The sequence below is a fragment of the Neofelis nebulosa genome, chromosome 7 (assembly GCF_028018385.1).
Source record: "Neofelis nebulosa isolate mNeoNeb1 chromosome 7, mNeoNeb1.pri, whole genome shotgun sequence".
Lineage (NCBI taxonomy): Eukaryota > Metazoa > Chordata > Mammalia > Carnivora > Felidae > Neofelis > Neofelis nebulosa.
This window is the reverse complement of record NC_080788.1, coordinates 134,321,350-134,346,381: the sequence shown is the minus strand read 5'-3', so window position 1 is coordinate 134,346,381 and position 25,032 is coordinate 134,321,350. Positions and strand designations below refer to the sequence as shown.

Here is a 25,032-nt window from a genome sequence, read left to right as displayed (position 1 = left end):
CAGAAACATTCTTTAATGACATATCCTAATTCCTCTCGATTTCTAATGTTGGTAAATGTGGGCATGCCTGTGTTGAATGTGTGGTAAGTGTGAACTATAGTATGGTACAAGGCCACCGTTAAATGAGAAATCTGCTGGGGCACCAGGGTGGCTCGGTAGGTTAAGCGTCTGGCTCTTGATTTCAGCTCAAGTCATGATCTCAGTCACGAGATAGAGCCCTGAGTCGAGCTCCAGGAGCCTGCTTGGGATTCTCTCTCTCCCTCTCCCATGTACACATGCCCCTCTCTCTCTCTCTCTCTCTCTCTCTCTCTCTCTCTCTCTCTCTCTCAAAATGTTTTTTAAAAAATCTGTCATTAATGCTTAGTGGATCTAATCTGGAGGTCAGTGTATTTTTTTTCCATTTCTTCCTATTGTAGCCTCAAAGAGGCCTTGTGTTCCATTTCTAAACCCATATAATGGATTCTCCTGTTGGCGAAGCTGCAACATGCTGATGGAGAGGGCTTTGTCTTTGACACCACGTGGTCCCGCCTAATCCCACCAGGCTCGCGGCCCTATTATCCAGTTAAAACCACAAGCCCCTCTGTTCTCTCCGGTTGCCTCATCCCCATTCCACTTTGATCTTCCTTTGTTCGGACCCACCTCCACTTTCCCCTCCTTCAGACTGTCAGAGGACATCTCTGATCATTTTTCCCCCATCATAAATGAACTTTGCCGCATCCTTAACCGGCAAGTAAAACATTGCATCTGCCTTCTTGCTTTAAGTGGCATTGGGCTCTTTCCTAAGAGCTTTGCTCACGTGGTCTTTTGAGCAAACACGGCTCAAGAAGCAAGATGCTGTTTGGAGACCATCATTTCCTACCCTGTGACAAACCCTACTCTTTTGCACTGTCATCCACCAACCTCCACGTCACCTGAATCACTTAGAGCCTCCCCCAGGCCCCACGCCCTGACATCATCTGGGGGCTCTCCGGCGCTTTAGCTCTTCAGTTCCTCCACGCTCTCAGTTCAGTGACCTTCACCTCCATCACTTCAGCTGTCTGCTCCCTTAGCCTTACCCTGGATCGCTACAGGAAATGCATCATCTCTGAAATCTCACATCCAGATAACTGTTTTCCACGATTTAGAACCTCTGATACAATATTAGGTAGTAGGAATGTTTAGTGGCATCCATATTGCGTTTCTGGCTTTTCATAAGAACGTTTTTAAAGTCTCACCACTAGGGGCGCCTGGGTGGCGCAGTCGGTTAAGCGTCCGACTTCAGCCAGGTCACGATCTCGCGGTCTGTGAGTTCGAGCCCCGCATCGGGCTCTGGGCTGATGGCTCGGAGCCTGGAGGCTGTTTCCGATTCTGTGTCTCCCTCTCTCTCTGCCCCTCCCCCGTTCATGCTCTGTCTCTCTCTGTCCCAAAAATAAATAAAAAAACGTTGAAAAAAAAATTTAAAGTCTCACCACTTCGTGTGTTGTTGCTATATAGGGTTTTGCTGGAAGGAAAAATTCCTTATAGTCTAAATCTGCTAAATTTTTCCATTATAAACAGGCACTGGGCTTCTTTGAATGTTTTTTCCTATACATGTGAGATGCACATATTGTTTTTCTCCCTTAATCTGATATTTGCAGCACTAAATATTTTCTCCTCCAGTTTTTCTCTCCTTCTGAAACTTCTTTCAGTTTAAGGTCTTTGCTTTCCCTTACATCACCTGTGTCTCCTTAATTTTCCTTTTGGTTTTTCCCTCTCTTTTTTTAGATATCTGTACTGCAGTCTGGGAGATTTCCAGTTTTATCTTACAGCTCATTAAATCTCTCTTAAGCTGTGTCAAACCTGCCAGTTATATTTGTTCATTCCAAGATTTTCAGTTGGTTCCTTTTTCTTTCTATCTCTTCTATATTTCATAACCTTAACATTTTTTTAATTGAGGTGTAATTGACAAATAACATTAGTTTCGAGTATACAACATAATGATTAGATGTTTGTACACATTGCAAAATGATCACCACAATGTTAACATTCCTTATGTTACATAGTTATAACAAATTATTTTCTTCGTGTGATGAGGACTTCTGAGGTCCCCTTTCGTAACAACTTTCAAATATGCAGTATGGTACTGTTAACTAGTCACCGTGTTGTGTATTCCATCCCCAAGGCCTTTTCTTTTACTTTATCCACGATCTTCTACGTATTACAGCCTCATCTGATACCTGCCATTCTTCCATTATGATTTTGAGGATTTGAAGTCTTCTTCAGAGTGTTCTGTTCTGTTCTGCTTTCTCAGATGTGAGTTGTCTCGCTCATTGGACTGTCTTGAATCACGCTGCACATCCTTACACATTTTGTAATTTTCTTTTCTTTTCTGGAGGGCAATAACTTCCCTATGGATTTGTTTTACAAGGGTTCCTCTGAGGAGTGGTTTGGAGATCCTTAGCTCTGAAACAAGCCATAAATTAAGCATAACCTGGGAATCCCACTGTAGGGAAGTAACAGTCTCTGAGCTCAAGAGCAGTACAGGCTCGGCGGCTAGTCAAGTATAGGCATCTCGCCTTCATTTCTAGTCGCAGGTAATTTGGGGACTTAACCCCAACTGAAATAACAGAAAACTAATCTCGTCCCACCCTCCCCACTCCCTGATATCTGTGGGGCATATTCAGTCCCTTTCTTCTGCGGATATAGAAACGCGAGACCCCCACCCCAATTTCACAAAGGCCCCAGAGTCTTAACCATTACTTACCACTGAGGGTCATTCTCTTCTCCGATTTACAGAGGCATTCTTTTCTTGTTTTTAAAAATGGTTTCAATTAGTCGAGGCCCTGGCAAACAATAGAATCTCGTTCAGATACTTAAATTCAAGAGATTTTAATGAAGAAACTATTTACAGAAGTATGGGCAGGAATAAAGAATCCAATAAGGTCATTTGAGAAGGCTGTAACCACACCGAGTCCTGCAGACGCACAGGAGGAGATGTGATTATTGGCCTTCGGGGATAGCTTGCACTGCGACAAGGGGCCCTCTGGTAGAAGCTGAGTGTGGAGGGAAGGAGCCACTGTTAGAAAGCAGGCCCGAAACAGGGAGGGAGCAGGAAACAAATATCCCATCCTATCTCTTCATACCGTCCTATCTCTTGCTGGTACCTTATGCCGGCCAAATGCAACTAGAAGGCAGGGAGCCCAAGTCACGTAATCCGGAGGGGCACAGAGCAAAGCAGAGAATGCAAATAGAAAATAAACAGAACAAGGCTTATGGGATTTCACAAAATATTTTACCTGTTATTTCTGTATGTTGCCTCAGACTGAGAATTTTCAGTAAGTGTTTACTCTGCCATGTTGACTCGGAAATCTAAGAATCCCTATTTCAACCTCTTACCCAGATGACCCCCTCGTTCAGGCATACCCCTGACGTTGGCACGCCTGGGACAAAAGTACATGTGGGATCCCACGCGTATGTGTGTGCATATGTCTATCTATATAGCGTATCTATCTATATATGGTAAAGCAAGGTAAGCTATTAAATTTGTTCTCTCTTCCTACCTTGAAAAATATACTTTAGTAACAAGCTAGAAGGCAAAGGTTTGATTTAGAAACCATCAATTCCTTGAAGGTCCACATGGGACATCAATGGCCCCTGTCCCCTGGCTCTGCTCCCAGTGGCAAGGGGTCTCACACACTTATGTGAACAGCATCCCTCACTCCAAGCTTCATCCACATCTCTTACAAACAGCCACCCTTTGAGGAGGCCCCCGGGAAGAGGCCCACAGAGGCACTGAACGTGGGCCTAGGGCTTTTTGGGTAGGGAATCCATCCTAGGGCCCCAGGTACCTGGAATGTCCTCTCAAAGGTGGAGGGTGTAGGCTCGGGTCGGCCCATCCTGCAGATTCTTTGTTATATGGAGAGGGGTGTAGCCAGATAAGGGCCAGAGCAGAGCCCTTCCAGAATGTGGGGTCCAGGGCAGGGTCCCGTCTGGCCCGGGCCTAGTACTGGTCCCATTACACTTGATCTTAACTTCATCAGGCCCTCCAGTCCCTTCCCCCTCTGTGTTTTTCTCGGACGGTGAGGCTCATGTGAGGCTGCCTTCCTTCCCTGTCTAGGGTCTAGACTCTTGGCAATGCCCTCAACTTCCCAGCACCCCCCGCCGCCTGTTCCTCCATCACTCCAGCCTGGCAAAACCACAGCCACAGCTCAGCTCGACTGTCTGTCTTCTGCCTTCCACTGAGGTTCCTGAGTGCCTACAGTATACACAGGATACACGGTATAAATGCGTTCATCCCACCTGGGCCTCTGTGCCGCCATGGGCCCTTCTTCATTCTCCAGGCAGCTCTTTCCTGGTTCCCACAGGAGTATTTTCAAACCTTTGCCGCTTATGTCGGGCTCCTGCCCCACCATCTTCCCTGTCATGCTCAGCAAGTGGCCTTGCTCCCCATTTCTTAAGAAAATTGACGTTTTAGGGCATCTGGGTGGTTCCGTCAGTTAGGTATTCAACTTCGGCTTAGGTCATGATCTTGTAGTTCGTGGGTTCGAGCCCCTCATCGGGCTCTGTGCTGACAGTGTGGAGCCTTGCTTGGGATTTCACCCTGCCTCTCTCTCTCTCTCTCTCTCTCTCTCTCTCTCTCTCTCTCTCCTCCCTCTCTTCCTCTCTGCCCCTGCCCCACCTGTGCACACACTCTCTCAAAATAAATAAACCAACTTAAAAAAAATCCAGGAGCACCTGGATGGCTGAGTCGGTTAAGCGTCCAACTTCGGCTCAGGTCATGATCTCACAGTTCGTCAGTTCAAGCGTCGGGCTCTGTGCTGACAGCTCAGAGCCTGGAGCCTGCTTCGGATTCTGTGTCTCCCTCTCTGTCTTCCCTTCCCCCATTCATATTCTCTCTCTCTCTCTCTCTCTCTCTCTCTCTCTCTCTCTCTCTCTCTAAAAATTAAATAAGCATTAAAAACACTTTTTTTTAACCCAGGCTTTAAGAAAAAGGAAGAAAGAAAATTGAAGTTCTCCAAGCAGGAATGTCTTTCACTCCCTGCTCCCTCTGCGTTTCTACTGTATGTTGTCCATAAGGACCATGGTGATGAGGAGGCTGGAGATCCCACCACTCACCACTGACCTACCACTACGAGTCCTTCCCTCCTGCCACAGTGGTGAAGGTGCTGTTCCCTCTGCCCCACAGTGTCGGATAGACCCTTCCACAGGAGCCCCTGTCTGCTTCCTGTGGACCGAGTGCATCAGCCACTCTGTCTGAAGCTACGCGTTTAGGCCATGCCCACCCCTCTGTTCTCGCATCCAAATCCCTTCCAGTCCACTGCGACCTCTTTTCTGCCCCAGGGATGCCGCCGTAACCACTCTGACCAGGCTCGACAGCGGCCTCTTTGCTGCTAAATCCAGCGGCTGCTTTAGTTGCTGTCCGTAGCATTTGACACATACAAGCTCACCCCCTCCTAACCATGCTCTTTGCCCTTGACCTCCACGCTCTTCTGCTCTCCTGGCCAACTTTCCCAGTCTCCTTCCCTTGAGTGCGTCTCCCTCAGAGTCCCGCCCTCACCTGCTTCCCTTCTTACTCATCATACCCCCAGAGCCTGACCCGTGCAAGGTGCTCAGTCAGTTTCAAATGACATGCGCAAATCAAGCTGCTGGTTTCAAATTCAAGCGATATACTCAAAAGTCTTTAAAAGTTTAAGCAAGAAGGAGCAAACTTTTTTCATAAGGATACGCATTTCCAATTATAAATGATGTATTACTTATTGCAACTGGAGTCCACTGAGGGGAAAAAAACATAATAGCTTATTTCAGAACTAATATGGCTATACGTTAGCAACAGAAATGATGTAGCTATCTTATTAGAAATACAACAAAGAGATTACTTAGCAGCTGTCTACCCACACTGTCATTTCATTTTGCTCTGTGGTTTTTGGCAGAGAATCTAAAGAAGAAGAAAAAAATAATTAAGCCACTCTCTGTTCTCTCAGACTAAATGATCTCTGCTGTTCTGAGAAACAAATCTTAAAAGACAATGTGTATTCCATGATTATTGGAAATAGTACATCTTCAGAGTATTTTTTCCCCCTGGAGACGTGCGGTTAAACGCGATGGCCCCTTCCCGTCCAGGTCTTGTAAAGTTTCTCATAGCTTTATGTGCCATACGCAGAAGTTGAGGGCCCAACGCCGGCCTGGGGGCCATCATTAGATCTTGAAACCCACTTTGAAAGAAAGAATTCCACAGAGATCTATTTAGGGCTCTCTTTTCATTGAGATAAAGAGGTACCACATGTAGAGCATTCATTTGTTTATTCATTCATTCAACAAATAATTATGTTAATAGCCACTTACAGTCATCTTAGAATGGGTATTATTTAATGTGTGGAAAGCTGCTTGGCATAAGAGATGCTGAGTTTATTTTTAACTTTCTTGGGTCTTTACCTGCCAAGGTTTCTTTCCCCCACCTTCAGACTGTGAGCAGCATCCACTCTGCATAGGCACATGTGTTGTGTTGTCAGGATTCCGTCTCTCCCTGCCATAGTCATCGGAACAATGACCTGGGTCATGGTAGCTTTGTGCTACTTCTGTGCTTAAGCAGAAGGAAAGTTCTTATCAGTCCAGGAAAATTAAATCAGAAGTCAGGACTCCATTGCCTGCTGATTTGTACAGTTCACCCATTTACAGCCTGAGTATGAACTAAAAAAGTAATGTGACCACTTCAATTTTTATGCACATGAGCAAGAACATGAATCTGGCTAACAGATAGTTGAGACATGTGCAGAATTCATGGGGGAAAATATTCCTGCTCTCAAAGCACATGGCAGAACTGAATACGGCACATAGCCCAGGGAAGGAACTCGATGCGCGTCAGTATAAGAGTGTAAAAGTCATTGTCCCCAGTGACATAAATGTGTGACTGTGGCTGTGTGTGAGGTCATGGGGAGTGGTGAGACTTATGCCAAACCGAAGAGCTCCCAAGTTGCCTAAAGGCATCCATCCAATGTTTACAGCAGCACTATAAACAACAGCTAAACCATGGAGAGAGCCCCTGTGTCCATCGATGGATGAATGGATAAAGAAGACACACACACACACTGGAATATTACTCAGCCATCAAAAGGAATGAAATCTTGCCATTTGCAATGACATGGATGGAGCTAGAATGTTTTATGCTAAGTGAAATAAGTCAGAGGAAGACAAATGCCATATGATTTCATTCATATGTGGAAGTTAAGAGACAAAACAGTTGAACATAGAGGAAGGGGGAGAAAAGAGAAGTGGGGAGTAACCCAGAAGAGACTCTTAATGATAGAGAACACACTGAGAGTTGCTGGAGGGGAGGTGGGCGGGGATGGGCTAAGTGGGTGATGGGTATTAACAAGGGCACTTGCTATGAGCACTGGGTGTTGTATGTAAGTGATGAATCACTGAATTCTACACCTGAAACCAACTTAACCATATATGTTAAATAACTAGAATTTCGATAAAAACTTGAAAAAAGAAATTGATAAACCCTATGCCAGCCATACAAAGACATGTGTAGAGATTCAATCCTGCCCAAGATTGAGTTTTCAATCTCTGTATCATGCCTGTCCCTTGACTTATTTCCTGTCTTCCCCTTGCGGTTGCCTTGGTTCACACTTCCTCTTCCCAGTGCCAGTCACCCCAGATCTCCTGCTTGCTGCCTCAGACAAAAGCTGCAATCAGAAAATTTCTACCTGTCTCAGAGAACAACCTTTACACAATGTGCCTGGGTTTGAGAGTATTTGCGTGTGTATGAACCAAGCAGCATTTAAAACCCTATAAAGGGACATCTGGGTGGCTCAGTCAGTTAAGCATCTGACTTCGGCTCAGGCCATGATCTGTCTCATAGTTTGTGAGTTCAAGCCCCACGTTGGGCTGTCTGCTGTCAGGGCAGAGCCCACTTTGGATCCTCTCTGTCCCTCTCTCTCTGCACCCACCCCCCCCCCCCACTGCTCTCCCTCTATCTCTCTCAAAAATGAATAAACATTAAAAAAATTTTTTTTAAATAAAGGGGCACCTGGGTGGCTCAGTCAGTTAAGCATCCGACTTTGGCTCATGTCATGATCTCACAGTTCATGGGTTCAAGACCTATATCAGGCTCTGTGCTGACAGTTCAGAGCCTGGAGCCTGCTTCAGATCCTGTGTCTCCCTCTCTCTCTGTGCCCCTCCCCCACTTAGGCTCTGTCTCTCTTTCAAAAATAAACGTTAAAAACACTTTTTTAATAAAAATTAAAAATAAAACACTGTAAAATTTTTTCAATCTTTGTTAGTTTTTATATTACATATATGATACATGTTCTTTATTGAAAATTTCTAGCAGTACAGAAATAAATAAAGTAAAATGTGTTCATTCCTTTCTCCCCTCTGCCAATCCCATTCCGCAGATAGATACAATTAGCTGTCTGTGGTGTATATATCCAGATTTTTTTCTGGGCATATAAGCTAACATATACAGGCACATACTTACATACATAATTTATAATTTCATTAAAATGCTACCGTACCATTCTGCAACTTGCTTTTTCATATAATACAAATTTTCGTACTAGTATGATTATATCACATGCTTCATAACGGCCATTCCTTCAGCAGTGTATTGGTGCAGTGACTTACTTAACCAGTCCCTATGAGTGACGTTTAAATCGCGTCTAGGGGTCTCCTATTTTTCTGTTCTTACTTAGCTCTGTACGTGGATATGTCATAGGCATCTCCATGGTCAAAACCTAACTCCTCATCTTTCCCCCCAAAACCACCCTCTTGTAGTTTTTCCATCTTAATTAATGGTGTCTGCACCCTTTGTGTTGCTTATGCCAAAAACCTCGGCATCACCCCAAGCTCCCTTCTTTCTCTTGCATTTCACATCCGTCATGTCAGCACCCTGTCCAGGCTGCAACCACCAGCCCGGGCTCCCAGTCAGGCCCCATGCTTCTGCCTTTGCCCTGAGTCTGTTCTCAATTCTGTCCTCAACCCAAGGGATCTTTAAAAAAAAATTTAATGTTTGTTTATTTGTTAAGAGAGAGAGAGAGACAGAGACAGAACACAAACAAGGGAGGGACAGAGAGAAAGGGAGACACAGAATCTGAAGCAGGCTCCAGGCTCTGAGCTGTCCACACAGAACCCAATGTGGCACTTGAACTTACGAACCATGAGATCATGACCTGAGCCGAAGTCAGATACTTAACCAACTGAGCCACCCAGGTGCCCCTCAAGGGATCTTTTTTTTTTTTTTTTAATTTTTTTTTTCAACGTTTATTTATTTTTGGGACAGAGAGAGACAGAGCATGAACGGGGGAGGGACAGAGAGAGAGGGAGACACAGAATCGGAAACAGGCTCCAGGCTCTGAGCCATCAGCCCAGAGCCTGACGCGGGGCTCGAACTCACGGACCGTGAGATCGTGACCTGGCTGAAGCCGGACGCTTAACCGACTGCGCCACCCAGGCGCCCCTCAAGGGATCTTTTTTAAACGTGCATCAGGTCAGGTCACTCCTCTGCTCCCAACCCTCCAGTGACTTTTCATCTCACTTGCATAAAAGCCAGCGTCCTTACAGTGGTTGACAAGGCCTTAAATGGTCCCTCCCCTTCTCCCACGATTTCCCCCTACCCCCACCCCTGTCCCTGCTCATGCTGCTCCAGCCACCCTTGCCTTCTCGCTTTTCCTCATTTAGGTGTGTTCCTGTCTCAGGGCCTTTGCACATGCTTTGCTTTCTGTCAGCAGTGCTCTTCCCCTAGATATGCACAAAGCTTGCTTCCTAGCACTTTCAAGTGTTTGCTCAGCTGCCCCTTCTCCATGAGGTCTTCACCGGCTATGGTATTTATAAAGATATACTTCCCAGCCTTTTTTTTTTTTTTTCTTAAGTTTATTTATTTATTTATTTTGAGAGAGAGAGAGAGCATGAGCAGGGGAGGGGCAGAGAGAAAGGGAGAAAGGATCCCAAGCAGGCTCTATGCTGTCAGGTACAGAGTCTGACTCAAGGCTCGAACCCACAAACTGTAAGGTCATGACCTGAGCCAAATTCAAGAGTTGGACGTTTAACTGACTGAGCCACCCAGGTGCCCCCAGATCTCTACCTAAATTCCAGACTCGCTCATACTTAACCATCTCTGTTGGGTGACTCCTAACATCCCAAACTCAACATATCCAAACATTTTCCTATTTCAGTAAATGGCTTCACCATCCACCCATTGATTCAAGCTAAAATTGCCCAAAGGGCTTCCTAGAATCCTACCTTTCCTTTATCTGCCTCCCTATCCCACATCCCTGATGTAGTTCCTCAGCAAATACCATTGGTTCTGTGTCCACAGTACTTTTGGAGGTGCCACTGAAAGTGTGGTCTGCAGATTGGTGCTGGTCCGTGAAGTCTTACTGATCTGTGACAAGTTAGGTCTAGAAATTGAGAGTAAGCACTGGGAGGCTTCCATAGCAGTTTCAAATTGCTACGATGGCCAAGTTCACCAGGGTAAACTCATCTCACTGAACAGGGTATAGACCACCTCAGTATTGGCAAGCTCAAATGGTGAGTCATAAAGTACAAGTTGTGTAATAAATAATCATGTGCAATAGAACCATATTGTAACGTGATATTTTATGAGATTTGTCAACTTGTACCCTAAAAGTTTATCAAGATCTGTGAAAACGTAAGCATTTATTTTCACAACTTAGATTTACAAGTTTTAATTTTTAATTGGCAATTTTCATTTCATGATTTAACACTATTAATTAGGGAAATAAAATTTATATTAGCTACTTTTCACCCTCACTTTGTTGAAGGCAAAACAATCCCCACTGGAGGTTGTTTTTGTTTTGTTTTTTGTCTCAGGAGGTTTGGGGGGGGGGGGCAAGAAAATACTTAGCTTTTTTGAATGTAGCAAGAGTATAAACCAAATGGTGAAAATGGAAGTCATTCTGAAAGAGAAAAGACCCAAGAGTTCATATTGGTTTTCCCTGAAACTATGATCCCTCACCTACAGAGTTCAGTTTATAGCCATCATTGATGTTGACATCCTGAAAACCTAGTGTTTAATTATTTGTAGAGCTGTAGTGGCTACGAAGCAATGGAACCATCAAAACGTGTGAGTCACCGACTTACAAACGTTAAGTTCAAAACCACAAAAATGTTTTGAAAGAAAGAATATTGGCCTAAAAGTCTGATTGAAGCAGATGTTCAATATTTTCACATATAAACATTAGGGCTTCCTCAGGCTTCTTAATAAATAGTATTTCAGCCTGCCAAGACTAAAATCCGTATACGACGGCCAAGACCTTGGTGGAGAGTGTATCGGAGGTATTTGTTTGGAAATGTTGGGTGAATCCACAGCAAAGAAGGTAGTTCAAGTACTACCTCTGGGACCTCCATCGCTCAGCTATTCAGGAACTGGCCAGTAAAGGGAACCACCAACTCACAGAGCGTCTCCAACCATCAACATGGTTTTTCATTGCGGCACGATAATCTCATCTTCCTGTTTGTGATGGTGATAGGAAGGGAGATTTCTTTTTTTTCAACTTTGTTGCCGACAAACATAACCAAGTCTGAACTATGTAACACTAGGAAGGATTACTTTTGTCTACAAGGATGGTTTGGAGTTTACATTCTGCATAGGAACACATTCTGATGGTGCTGAGTAGTTACCCTGATTAAGGGGCTCACATGAGAATACAAATCAAGTACTGTTTCTCTTGTGAGAGAGAAGAATGATGGAACTAAACAGTAGGCATCGTGTCCTACTAAAAGTCATGAATTAGGTAAAAGCTGGTGTGTTACATTCTGGATTATTCTCTCGTGTTATATGATACTTTGGAACCAGATCTTTTATGGCATGCTGAGGTATGATGATAATTGAGAGAACAAATGTCTGAGAATGTTTGATCTACAGAACAACTCGCCATTTCTACAAAACCAGAGGACGGTTTGGTCCCAGCTTGTCGAAAATGTGAATTGGACAAGCAGGGTTGCTTAAGCTCTTCAGTACTTTTAATGGTCTCAGTGCTTCCATGCAAAGAAGAAATGCAACATGTTTTTCAAGATAAGATCAAAGGGCAAAAACGAAAGTTAGAAGCTTGGAAGAACAGTTTCTACAGATTATTATGACACATATTCCATAATTTAACAATTATCAGTGATGTAGCTGATGATCTTGATATTGCACATCTGTGAAGAGCTATCACAAAACACCTTAAAGTTTGATAAAGCATTTTAAATTTTCTTTTCCATCAAAAGAAGATCTGTGCCTAAAAAATTCATGGGTCCAGAATCCATTTCTTTCATCAAAAGATGATTTAGATGTAACTGCAATTTACAGGATACATTGCTGAAACTGACTTCTATTTAAGTATTTAAAGGACTCTGAAAACATAGCAGCATTCATTTTAGATAAAATTTAAAAGGGAATAAACTGAGTTTATTAAAATTGCTCTAAGGTCTCTTACTCCGTTCTGGGAGACTGCAATGTCTCCTCCTTACTCCTCTTCCTCTCCCTCTCCTTCTTAATTATTAGCAAAATAAAACATAGAAACCGTTTAAATCTACACCATCTCCTGCTAGTGGTCTTGGCGATCTGAGATAAATTATTAATCAAGACTCAAGTCTGTTTGCCACACTGAAAACTTTAAATATTTCTATATACTGTTCATTCAGACTGTGCCTATAACCATTTAATATAGGGATTCATGTTTCCTTTAAGATGAAAAAAAAGCTACAGATGTAATAGTGAGCCTATTATATCAGTGGCCCATATGCATACTTTTAGCAAATCATCAACATGTACAATTTTCCTACTTCTTTCTTTTTCTCTATATTATGTTTACCCTGGTTAATATTTATTGCACTGTAATTTCCTGTTTGTTAAACTAATAACACAAAATTGCAGCTTTTATCTTGTATGTCTTGTTTTAATTTTGTTTTCCTAATAATTCATTTTTATTAATTTTTACAAAGTATCAGTTTGCAGCAGACTGGAAAAATTTTAAAAGGGTCCTTCACCACAGAGAATTTAAGCAGCACTGCCTTATGGAACTGAATATAAAATGAGAATTAATTCCCTTTGTAAGAATTAATTCTCTTACAAAGTCTCTCAGACTACCAGACATGCTCTCAGTAACTTTATTTTAAAAAGAAAATCAAATGGGGCACCTGGGTGGCTCAGTTGGTTAAGCATCTGACTCTTGATTTTGGCTCAGGTTGTCATCTCACAGGTTCATGGGTTCAAGCCCAGCATCGGGCTCTGCACATCCCTGCTTGGGATTCTCTCTCTCCCCTTCTCTGCCCCTCCCCCACTTGCTCACCCACCCCCCAAAATAAATAAATAAACAAAATAAAATAAAAATAATAAAAAGAAAATAGTAGTTGAGCCTGAAGCAGCCTCTGGCAATGTGAGGTTCTGATGCCTGCAGAGATCACCTGATGAAACCGGCAAATAGAGGAAGAATGAAAGTTAACACAGATATAGTTTCTGTGCCTGGTGGTGTAACTTCATAATTGCAAATATTGGCTATCATTATAGACAAGCCTTTAAAAATCATTTTAAGAGAAATACAGTAAATGGTTTCATATTTGGAGATCACATATACATCTCAGGTATTATATATATTATATAATATTTTTAAGAACACACCTTTTGTAATGTGATGCAAATAGCTATAAAGTGGCTTTACATAAAAATGTACAATGTCAGTACCAGGCACGGAAGTACAAAGTCCTGTACCCCAGTAACGTTAACAGATGTGAAGGTGACCACATCCCCTGGAAAACAGAGGTAAGGTCTCCCAAGTGGCTCTGGTGCTCATGAAAACATTTCTGCGAAGGTGCACCTGAAGAACGGACATATTGTTTCATGAGACCTGATTGCAGAAAAAGCACCGAGTGCTAGTTGTTTTTGTTTGTTTGTTTGTTTTGTTTTTTAAAAATCTACATCCAAATGAGTTAGCATATAGTGCAGCAATGATTTCAGGAGTAGATTCCTTAGTGCCCCTTCCCCATTTAGCCCATCCCCCCTCCCACAACCCCTCCCATAACCCTCAGTTTGTTCTCCATATTTATGAGTCTCTTCTGTTTTGTCCCCCTCCCTGTGTTTGTATTATTTTTGTTTCCCTTCCCTTATGGTCATCTGTTTTGTCACGTAAAGTCCTCATATGAGTGAAGTCATATGATTTTTGTCTTTCTCTGACTAATTTCACTTAGCATAATAGCCTCCAGTTCCATCCACGTAGTTGCAAATGGCAAGATTTCATTCTTTTTGATTGCCGAGTAATACTCCACTGTATATATATACCACATCTTCTTTATCCATTCATCCATCAATGGACATTTGGGATCTTGCCATACTTTGGCTATTGTTGATAGGGCTGCTGTAAACATGGGGGTGCATGTGTCCCTTCGAAACAGCACACCTGTATCCCATGGATAAATGCCTAGTAGTGTAATTGCTGGGTCGTAGGGTAGTTCTGTTTTTAGTTTTTTGAGGAAGCTCCATCCTGTTTTCCAGAGTGGCTGCACCAGCTTGCATTCCCACCAGCGGTGCAAAAGAGATCCTCTTTCTCTACATCCTCGCCAACATCTGTTGTTGCCTGAGTTGTTAGCCATTCTGACAGGTGTGAGGTGGTATCTCATTGTGGTTTTGATTTGTATTTCGCTGATGATGAGTGATGTTGAGCATTTTTTCATGTGTCGGTTGGCCATCTGGATGTCTTCTTTGGAGAAGTGTCTATTCATGTCTTTTGCCCATTTCTTCACTGAATTATTTGTTTTTTGGGTGTTGAGTCTGATAAGTTCTTTATAGATGTTGGATACTAACCCTTTATCTGATATGTCATTTGCAAATATCTTCTCCCATTTTGTTGGTTGCCTTTTAGTTTTGCTGATTGTTTCCTTCGCTGTGCAGAAGCTTTTTATTTTGATGAGGTCCCAGTAGTTCATCCGCGTGCTAGTTGTTAAGCTGTGACTTCTCCACCCCAAACCTGCCATTCCTTGCCCTTTGCGTGTTAAGACTGGAACCAAGACTCTGGAAACCACTTTTCTCCTTTAGCAGCTGCCTCTCATCCTGTTGGGTCTCCTAGGGCTGCAGAGAATACCAGGCGGCTAGAGGGGAAGCAGTGGCTCCTTCCTGTCAGTACTCCCAGTTCTGCTGGGTCGCCCCAACAACATTTTTCACTCCACACCTGTAGATGGTTCTCAGTTCCCGCTGGTTCCCACCCTGCAGCCTCAGAGACACCAGCTGCAGCACCCAGCACCCTCTGCAATGGGCTGGGCTCCAGCTTCCCAGGCCTTCTAGATCCATCTCTTCTCTTTGTTTCTTCAGTCCTGAGGACAGTAGAGGCTTCAAGGATTCATAGTTACTACCATTTGGGGGGGTATCTGCGTGGCTCAGTCAGTTAAACATCCAACTTCAGCTCAGGTCATGATCTTACAGTTTGTGGGTTCAAGTCCCATGTTGGGCTCCGTGCTGACAGCTGAGAGCCTGGAGCCTGCTTCGGATTCTGTGTCTCCCTCTCCCTCTGCCCCTCCCCTCCTTGCACTCTGTCTCTCTCTTTCTCAAAAATAAACAAACATAAAACAAATTTGACATAGTTACTACCATTTTTTTACAACCTTTTTTAAAAACTGTATCGTTTCTCTTTCGCCTTTGTAGCCCTCCAGTACCTGTCTAGCCTATTTCTTATAATAAATACTCTCTTTTAAAATAACTGTTGTGTTTATTTCCTGACTGAATCTGACTAATCCTGACTTGGTACCAGGAGGGGGCCCAGGTGGTCTGGGGTTGGTGTGGTTGCATCTTGGTTCCGAATGCCGAGCTGAGCCGCTCACCAGTGCAAAGTGGAATGTTAGTAATCTGGGTCACGTGGTGGCATCGTGATTCGTCAGCCCAACCCATGAGGTGGGTGGTGAGGTGTAGTGCTTCTGAAGCAAGTAACTTGAGGCCACCGTTGTAGTAGCGATGACACTAAGGGTACAGAATGGTCTCTTTCTGCCTGGGCGGTGTGTTCCTGGGGGAAAAAAATGGCAAACTCCAGTCTTTAAACACCCAGCCCAGGCCATAAATGGCGAATTTCAAGTGATTCTACTTGTCTCCTCTCCACTGTCACTACCCCGCATGAGCCACCCCCTCCCTCCCCTGATGTTTGCAGTGGCCTCCCCCTTATAGTCCCCCATCCTGAAAATGCATCTTCATAGCGACCAGAGTACTGTATATAGCACTTCCCACAGTCCGTACCCATCTCTTTCGTGTACTTGTATGTGTGCCCCCCCCCCAAACTGTTCTCCATCCAGCAGAGACCTGTCTGACCTGTTGGCTAATGTATTAGCCAGTATCTATGTAATATCTACCACACAGTAGATGATCAATCACTATTTGTTGATTGAATGATCCTGGGAAATAATTTTCCATCAGTTAATTTAAAATTTTAGTCACAAAGCATTTCCAGCATGCAGAAAAATCCCATAATCAACCCAGATACCTGCCAACCAAATTTAACAGGTTTTCACGTTTGGCCATATTTACTTCAGACTGCACTTTCTTCTCTCTTTCTCTCTCTGTTTCATTTTTTCAAGAACCATTAAAGAATAAGAAACTTGTCCATTTCATCTACATTCAAAATTATTAACACAAGCTATACATGCTAGTCTCATAATATCTTTAATGACTGTAGGATCTGCCCCTTACTGTCAATCCTGTTAGAAGTCATTTGTGGGGGGTTTTCCTTCTGATCAATCTAGCTAGAGGTTTAGCAATTTTATTGATCTTTAAAGAACCCTCTCTGGTTTCATTCATTTTCTGTACTTTTTCCATTTTCTAGATCAATTGATTTTTGCTTTTCTATTCATTTATTTTGCTTTACTTGCTTCTATTTATTTCCTTCTATTTATTTTAGTGTACTTGCTCTTTCTATGGCATCTATATAGATGTAGATATAGATCTATCTATAGATAGATATAGATATAGCTATAGATATAGATATCTATATCTATAGCTATCGATAGATAGCTATATAGATATCTATATCTATCGATAGATATAGATATAGATATCTGTAGATACTTCAATCATTGATTTTAGTCTTCTGCTATAAGATTTAAAACTTTATATTTTGGAGCACCTGGGTGACTCAGTTAAGCATCTGACTCTTGATTTCAGCTCAGGTCATGATCTCATGGTTTGTGAGATCAAGCTCCATATTGGGCTCTGCACTGACAGCTCAGAGCCTACTTGGGATTCTCTCTCTCCCTCTCTGGCCCTTGCCTGCATTCTCTCTCATTCTCTCAAAAATAAATAAAATAAAACTTTATCTTTCTAAACATTGCTTTAACTGCATGCCACAGTTTTCTTGTTTTCATTATCTTTCAGTTCAAAACAGTTTTCTAATTCTCCTTGTGTTTTCTTCTTTGACCCATAGCTTATTGAGAAATGTGTTGTTTAATTTCCAAATACCTAAGAGATTTTCCAGATTTTTTGTTACTGATTTTTAATTTAAATCCTTTTAAACTTAGTGTAATTTTCTTTTTAATGTCTCATCATCTGTCTTGGTGAGTGTTCCATGAGCATTGGAATGGAATGAATATATTTTAGATGTTGAGACTAGGGCTCTTTAGATGTCAGGTCAAGTTGGTTGATGGTGTTACTTATTCCTATTATTATTACTGATTTTCTGCCTCTGTTTTCTATCATTTACTGAGAGAAGAATATTAAGATAATCATCTATAATAATAGATTTGTCTGTTTCTCCTTTTAGTCTTCTCAGTTTTAACTTCATGTATTTTTAAAGCTCTGTTATTAGTACATATACATTTAGGATTGTTATGTCTTCTTGATTAACTGATTCACTGTCTTATCATTATGAAATATCTCTTTATCCCTGACAGTCTAATTCCTTGTTCTGAAGTGATATTGCTGTAGTCACTCCTTTTTTTTTTTTTTCCTTTTTTTTAGAGCATGAGGGGGTGAGTGATGGTATGGGCAGAGAGAGGAGAGAGAGAATCCCAAGCAGGCTCCACACTGTCAGCACAGAGCCCCACATGAGGCTCGATCCCACAGCCATGAGATCATGACCTGAACTGAAATCAAGAGTAGGACGGGGGCACCTAGGTGGCTCAGTCGGTTGAGCATCTCTGACTCTTGATGTTGGCTCAGGTCATGGTCTCAGGGTCATGGGATCCAGCCCCATGTTGGGCTCTGCCCTGACAGCATGGATCCTGCCCGGGATTCTCTCTCTCCCTCCCTCTCTGCCCCTCCCCCACTTGCTTGCACACGCTCTCTCACTGTCTCTCTCAAAATAAATAAATAAACGTTAAAAAAAAAAAGGTAGATGTTTAACTGATTGAGCCACCCAGGTGCCCCAGTCTCTCCTTTTTTCGTCATATGTTTTTTATTCTTTTGCTATTGACTAATTTATATCTTTCAAAGTGGATTTCCTAAGGATAGGGTAAAGTTGAGTCTGCCTTTTTTAGTCAGCCTATCTCTACTTTTTAATTAGAGCATTTAGTGTATTTACATTTAATGTAATTATCCATCTGGTTGGGTTTCAGCCTCCCATCTTTATACTTGTTTCTGTTTCTTCTGTTTGTCTTTAGTTTTCTTTCTTCCTCCTTTCTTACCTTTATTTCTAGCTCTCTTCTTTTCCGTGTGTAGATCCAGTTTTCCATTTTGTATTATTTTTCATAAGCCTAAAGAGTTTCCTTAAAATTTCTAGTAGTTCATATCTACCAGTGACAAATTTTTTCACCTTCTGTTTGAAATTTTAAAAGTTTTACTTTCATTTTTGAAGGATTTTTTCTTTCAGCACTTTAAAGTTGTTGTTCTAACTGGTTTCCATTATTTCTGATGAGAAGTCAGTGGTAATTTTTATGTAATTTTCTTTCTCTGAACCTATGTGTCTTTTTCTCTGCTCTGAAGATTCTGTGTTTTAGCCATTTTGGTTGTGGTATTCCTTTTTATAGTATTCTTTATCCTACTTAGGATTTGTTTAGCTTCTTGGATCTGTGAGATTTTAGTTTTCATCAAATTTGAACAAGTTTGGCCATCATTCTTTAAAAAAGTTTTTCTTCTCCTATTTTGTGGTCCTCCAATTACTCATATGTTAAACCAGTTGATATTGCCCCACAAGCCACTGATGTCCTTTCAGCCTTTTTTTTTTTTTTAAGATTTAGTTTGGAAAGTTTCTATTTGTATTTATTTAACCTTACAGAAGTTTTCTTTCAGAAAGTCTAATATGCTGTTGCTCCCATCCCATGAATTATTTGCTTCAGGTATTATACTTCCATCTCTAGAAATTTCATTCAGTTCATTTTTATAACTTCCATTTCTCTCTTCATTATGGTCATAACTTAAAAAAAAAAAAAATCAGGGTGGGGGGTGCCTGGGTGGCTCAGTCGGTTAAGCGTCTGACTTCGGCCTAGGTCGTGATATCGCAATTTGTGAGTTCGAGGCCCGCGTCGGGCTCTGTGCTGACAGCTTGGAGCCTGGAGCCTACCTCAGATTCTGTGTCTCCCTCTCTTTCTGCCCCTCCCCTGCTCATGCTTTGTCTCTCAAAAATAAATAAATGTTAAAAAAAAATTTTTTTTTTAAATCTTGGAGCATACTTATAATTAAAAGTTTGTGTCTACAAATTCCATGATCTTTGTTGTTCCTGGTTCTGTTTCTATGGACTGACTTATCTCCTTATGGGTCACATTTTCCATTTCTTAGCATGTATAGCGATGTTTTTATTTGATTCTAACATTGCTTTATTGGCTTTCTATCGCTGTATAGACAACTTGCCACAAGATCACCAGCTTAAAACAGCACCTGTTTTTGCCCTGCAGTTGTATAGGTCCTAAGTCTGGTGTGCTCATTTGGGTTCTCTGTGTGGGGTCTCAGAAAGCCAAAATCAAGGTGCTGGTTGGGCTGGGCTCTTACCTGGGCTGGGCTCATGGAAAGAATCTGCTTCCCAGCTCATTCAGTTGTTGGTAGAATCCAACAACTGGATTCTACAACTGGATTTTCTTGTGGCTGTAGGTTGGAGGTCCTCCTTTTCTTGCTGGCTCATAGCCAGGGTCTACTCTCTGCTCCTAGAGAACACCTGTATTCCTTTTCATGTGGTCCTGTCCATCTTCACAGCAGCAGTGGTGTGTTAGAGCCTTCCTGTGCTTTGAATCTCTCTGACCTCCTCTTTTGCTTCCAGCTGGAGAAAGGTCTCTGCTTTTTTTTTTTTTTTTTTTTTTTTTTTTTTTTTAAATTTTTTTTAACGTTTATTTATTTTTGAGACAGAGAGAGACAGAGCATGAACAGGGGAGGAACAGACAGAGAGGGAGACACAGAATCTGAAACAGGCTCCAGGCTCTGAGCTGTCAGCACAGAGCCCGATGCGGGGCTCGAACTCACGGACCGTGAGATCATGACCTGAGCCGAAGTCAGACGCTTAACCGACCAAGCCACCCAGGCGCCCCAAAAGGTCTCTGCTTTTAAGGGCTCATGTGGTTAGTTTAAGTCAAGCTGGCTTATCTCACCTCAATAATGTGACAATCACAAGAGTGATATTATATCCCATTACCTCACATCCATAAGTTCTGGGAACTAGGGAGTATGGAATCTCGAGGTGCCATCCCTAAAAATTCTGTTACCACAATATAATTGTTATGATGTTAAGACTCAAGATTTTGATGTCTTCTTTTAAAGAGTATTGAAACTTGGTCTGGAAGCCTTTAAAATCTACTTGTAAATCAGCTTGATTTTCAAGGCCTATTTATAAGCTTTGCTACTAATTTAGACCTAATCCTGAGGTGTGGCCATTCTGGTGTCTACTCAGTAACCTAGGTGTCTAACAAGATCACTCCAGTTTCACTAGTAGGAACCCCAACATGTACAAGCCCTCTGTGAGGTCTGGAGGGGGTTCAGCTGTAAATTCCTTTCCCAAGTCATTGGATTCTCACCCTCTTCATGTCCACAGTGTGTATTCAAGGAAGACCCATGCAGATTTCTGGAGTTCTTTTCCTGCATAGCTCTTTGCCTACAGTACTCGACCCCACAGATTTCAGACCTTTGGCCACCCAACCAGGGGTGCACTTAGAAGGTGGGGTGGAGGGAGCAGTCCAGCCTAGGGTGCTGGAAGTTTGAAGGTACGCTGTCTGGAGATAATTTTAAAATAATTATAAAAATGGCTAAAAGTCTGTCTTCTTATAATTATCACCATGTCTCTGCAATTCCGATTAATCAGTCATAAAATACTGCTGGGGTGAGGGTGGGGGTTGGGAGGCAGGACTTTTGTTGGATTATGTTCTAAACAACTTCTGAGGTTCCTTTTGAGCTTTTTTTTTTTTTTTTTTTTTTTTTTAATTTTTTTTTTTTTCAACGTTTTTTATTTATTTTTGGGACAGAGAGAGACAGAGCATGAATGGGGGAGGGGCAGAGAGAGAGGGAGACACAGAATCGGAAACAGGCTCCAGGCTCCGAGCCATCAGCCCAGAGCCTGACGCGGGGCTCGAACTCACGGACCGTGAGATCGTGACCTGGCTGAAGTCGGACGCTTAACCGACTGCGCCACCCAGGCGCCCCATCCTTTTGAGCTTTAATAACACATATGTAAACTTTAAATCGCACATTATTATTTCTTCACTGTATTAAACAGCTACATGTGTTCATTTCGGGAGTGCGTTTAGCACAGTCCAGAATCATTTGAACTGGCTTCAACTATAGTTTGTGTTCCCATCTCCTGTGACACAAGAAACTCCCATGGTTAAAAATGAATTTGGTGAAAACAGTGATAGCACATGGCTGTAAAGACAAAGAAACTAGTTGAGTTATTAAAATCTGTCGTAGTATATGACCACGTAGGAGATGAAATTTGTGTGTAAAATGTGAAATAGTCAAAGAGTGGAAATGTGAGCCATCCTATTTGGTATGTATAAATTTTCATTTATACCTGACCTATTTTATTTTATTAAATTTGAATAACATTTTGTAGAGTGATATTTATCTATTTATTTATTTTTGGCACTGTTAATGGTTTGTTTTAAAACCAGAGAATGATGATCACATGATTATGGCTGGAAGTGATTTTGTCATATAGCAGACAGAGTGTCAAAAATGACATGCTTCTTGTCGCAACTCAGCTAGTCCACCATCCCCTGCTTGTGTTTATTTACCTTCTCGGTACCTCACTCCAGGCAGGGAGCCAGGGTCATCATGGGGTACTCTTCACTTGTTTTTCTTCTCAGGGATTCTAGGTCTTGCTCTCTGTTCCATCTCTGAAAGCCAATAAAAAAATTTTTTTTTTCATTGTTTATAGTGGAAGAGCTAGTCTGGCACCCTCCAAGTTGGATTTAATTATTTGGTTATATTCCTGTTTCCTGGACTAGCCCATGGGTTCCATAAGTGTCGGAGCCATATGGTATTAGAGTTTTCCAGAAAAACAGAACAGGATGCATATGTAAGGGGAGAGAGATTTATTTTAAGGAATTGGCTCATGCAACTGTGGGGCTGGCAAGTCCAGAGTCCATAGGGCAGGCTGCTGGTTGGAGACTCAACCAAGGTTTCTTTGTTGCATTCTTGAAGAAGGACTGCTTCTTGAGGAAACCTCACTCTTTGCTCTTAAGGCCTTTAACTGATTGGATGAGGCCCACCCACATTATGGAGGGCAATCTGCCTTACTCAAAGTCTACTGGTTTATAGATTAATCCCATCTACAAATTTCCTTGTCAGTAACATGTAGACGTGTTTGACCAAACAACTGGGCATCATAGCCTAGCCAAGTGGACACATAAAATTAGTTACCATACAAATTTTATTTATTTTTACACCCCTAGGTCCTAGGGTGGTATATAGGAATTAAGAGCTGAGAAATAAGAAGCTGGAGTTTGGGTATAAGGAAATAATATTGGAAATAAGGCTGGAAGATTGCAGTATCTTTGAGAGACTTATGTGAAGGAGTTAACTGTATTATGTGGACAGAGTGGGAGTCTTCTCACAGTTTTTATGAGGGAAATACATGATGTTGCCTGTCTTGAAGGCAGTGTGGAGACCGAGGTTTAGTGTGCAGAATTGTTATGGTAGCTAGGGGGAGAGAATGGCAAGGACCTGAAAAATGCAATGTCCTGGGGATGCAAAGATCAGCACAGCAGTAGTGGGACCAGTCGGAATGAGCAGAGAGCCCACAGAGAGAGTGTAAAGAGAAAGGAGAGAGGCACATAATTAATATTTTGTTGGAGAATTCCACATTTACATTTCCTTTGGTTTCTTTGTGTCCTTAATGCCAGGACTTCCCAAACACTTTGGAGAAAGCTTTAGAAAGATGTTAATAAAACTAAAAAACAGGCCAATGTGATTCTTTGTGAAAAAAAGAAATTTATTCCAACAACTCCACATTTATACCTATAATCCCATACTTTAAACTGTTAAGGTTTCTCTGTGGCCTATTCCCGTCTTTAGTCATAGGATTTTGTATAGTTATAATAATGCTGTATATATCATTTCATGTTCTCCTCTAAGGAAGTTTGTATCCATATGACCTTCACATATATTATATTTAATAACAGAAAAGCTTCATGGTAAATTGACGACTCATCATTTACAGAGCTGTATTCCTTCCGGCAAACATAGGGATTTCCTACTGGGTTTTTGCCATTATAAAAGGTGGCGGTATCCATGGCTTCCTACCTAAAGCATTTTCAACATCTTTATTGCAATATAATTGACACACAATAAACTACGCATATTTAAAGTGTGCAGTTTAATTTTTGACACGTATTCACTCATGAAATATCACCATAGTCAAGATCATGAAGATGGCCATCACTATCACAAGTTTCCTTGTATCCCTTTACAGTTATTCCCATCTCCCTGCTCCCCCTTTACAGGCAAACACCAAAGTGCTTTCTATCCATTTTCTAGGATATTATATAAATGGAACCACACAGTATGCACTCGACTTTTGTCTAGCTTCTTTGACACGGTGTAATTATGTGGGATTTATCCATTTTATAGTATGTATCAGCGGTTTGTTCCCTTTTAATTACTGAGTAGCATTCCACTATGTCAACATACCACAGTTTATTGATCTATAATGGACATTTAGATTGTTTTGGTTTTTGACTGTTGCAGACAAAGCTGCTGTGAACATCTGGGCACAAGTCTTTGAATGGGTATGAGCTTTCTTTTCCCTTGGCTAAATACCTAGGAATAGAATGGCTGGATTATATGGTAGGTGTATGTTGAAATTTCTTTTCTTTTCTTTTCTTTATTTTTATTTATATTTTATTACTTGTTTATTTTAATCAAAGTATAGTTAGCATACAGTATTATATTAGTTTCAGGTGTGCAACATAATGATTCAACAATTGTATACATTACTCGGGACAATAAGCGTAGTCACCATCTGTCACCAGACAACACTGTTGCAATCTTATTGACTATCTTTCCTATGCTGTGCTTTTCATCTCCGTGACTTATTTATTTTAGAACTGGATATTTGTACCTTTTGATCCCCTTTGTCTATTTCACCCATCCCCAGCACCCACCTCCCCTTTGGGAACCACTAGTTCTCTGTATTTAAAAGTCTGTTTGTCTCTCTTTTTTTATTTGTCTTGTTTCTCAAATTCCACATACGAGTGAAATCATATGGTATTTGTCTTTCTCTGGTTGACTTATTTCACTTATCATTATATGCTCTAGCTCTCAATCCATGTCGGCACAAATGGCAAGATCTCGTTCTTTTTTCATGGCTGAGTAGTATTCCAGTATGTATACGTGTGTGTGTGTGTGTGTGTGTGTGTGTGTGCGCGCGCACATACATATAGTATCCATTCATCTTTTTTATCCATTCATCTATTGATGGACACTTGGGCTCCTTCCATATCTTGGCTACTGTGAATAATGCTGCAATAGACATAGGGGTGCGTAGATCTTCTCAAATTAGTGTTTTCATTTTCTATGGGTAATAACGAGTAGTGGAATTACTGGACCATATGGTATTTCTGTTCCTTTAAAAAAAATTTTTTTATTGTTTATTTATTTTTGAGAGAGAGACAGACAGACAGAGAGCGAGCAGGGGAAGAGCAGAGAGACAGAGAGGGAAACACACGATCTGACGCAGGCTCCAG

The 25,032-nt window shown here is 41.8% G+C and overlaps 1 protein-coding gene across 2 annotated transcripts in view; it reads left to right on the top strand.

Moving 5' to 3' along the window:
- Window positions 1-25,032, top strand: part of EFCAB11 (EF-hand calcium binding domain 11) — a 160,060-nt gene that overhangs the window by 111,276 nt on the left and 23,752 nt on the right. Inside the window, exon 6 of one of the 2 annotated variants that reach the window (XR_009264710.1) lies at window positions 24,035-24,133. The exons of the other annotated variant lie outside the window; for it this stretch is intronic. The gene's annotated coding sequence lies outside the window, so the exon portion shown is untranslated. The remainder of the gene's footprint in view (window positions 1-24,034; window positions 24,134-25,032) is intronic. 2 annotated transcript variants of the gene reach the window in all.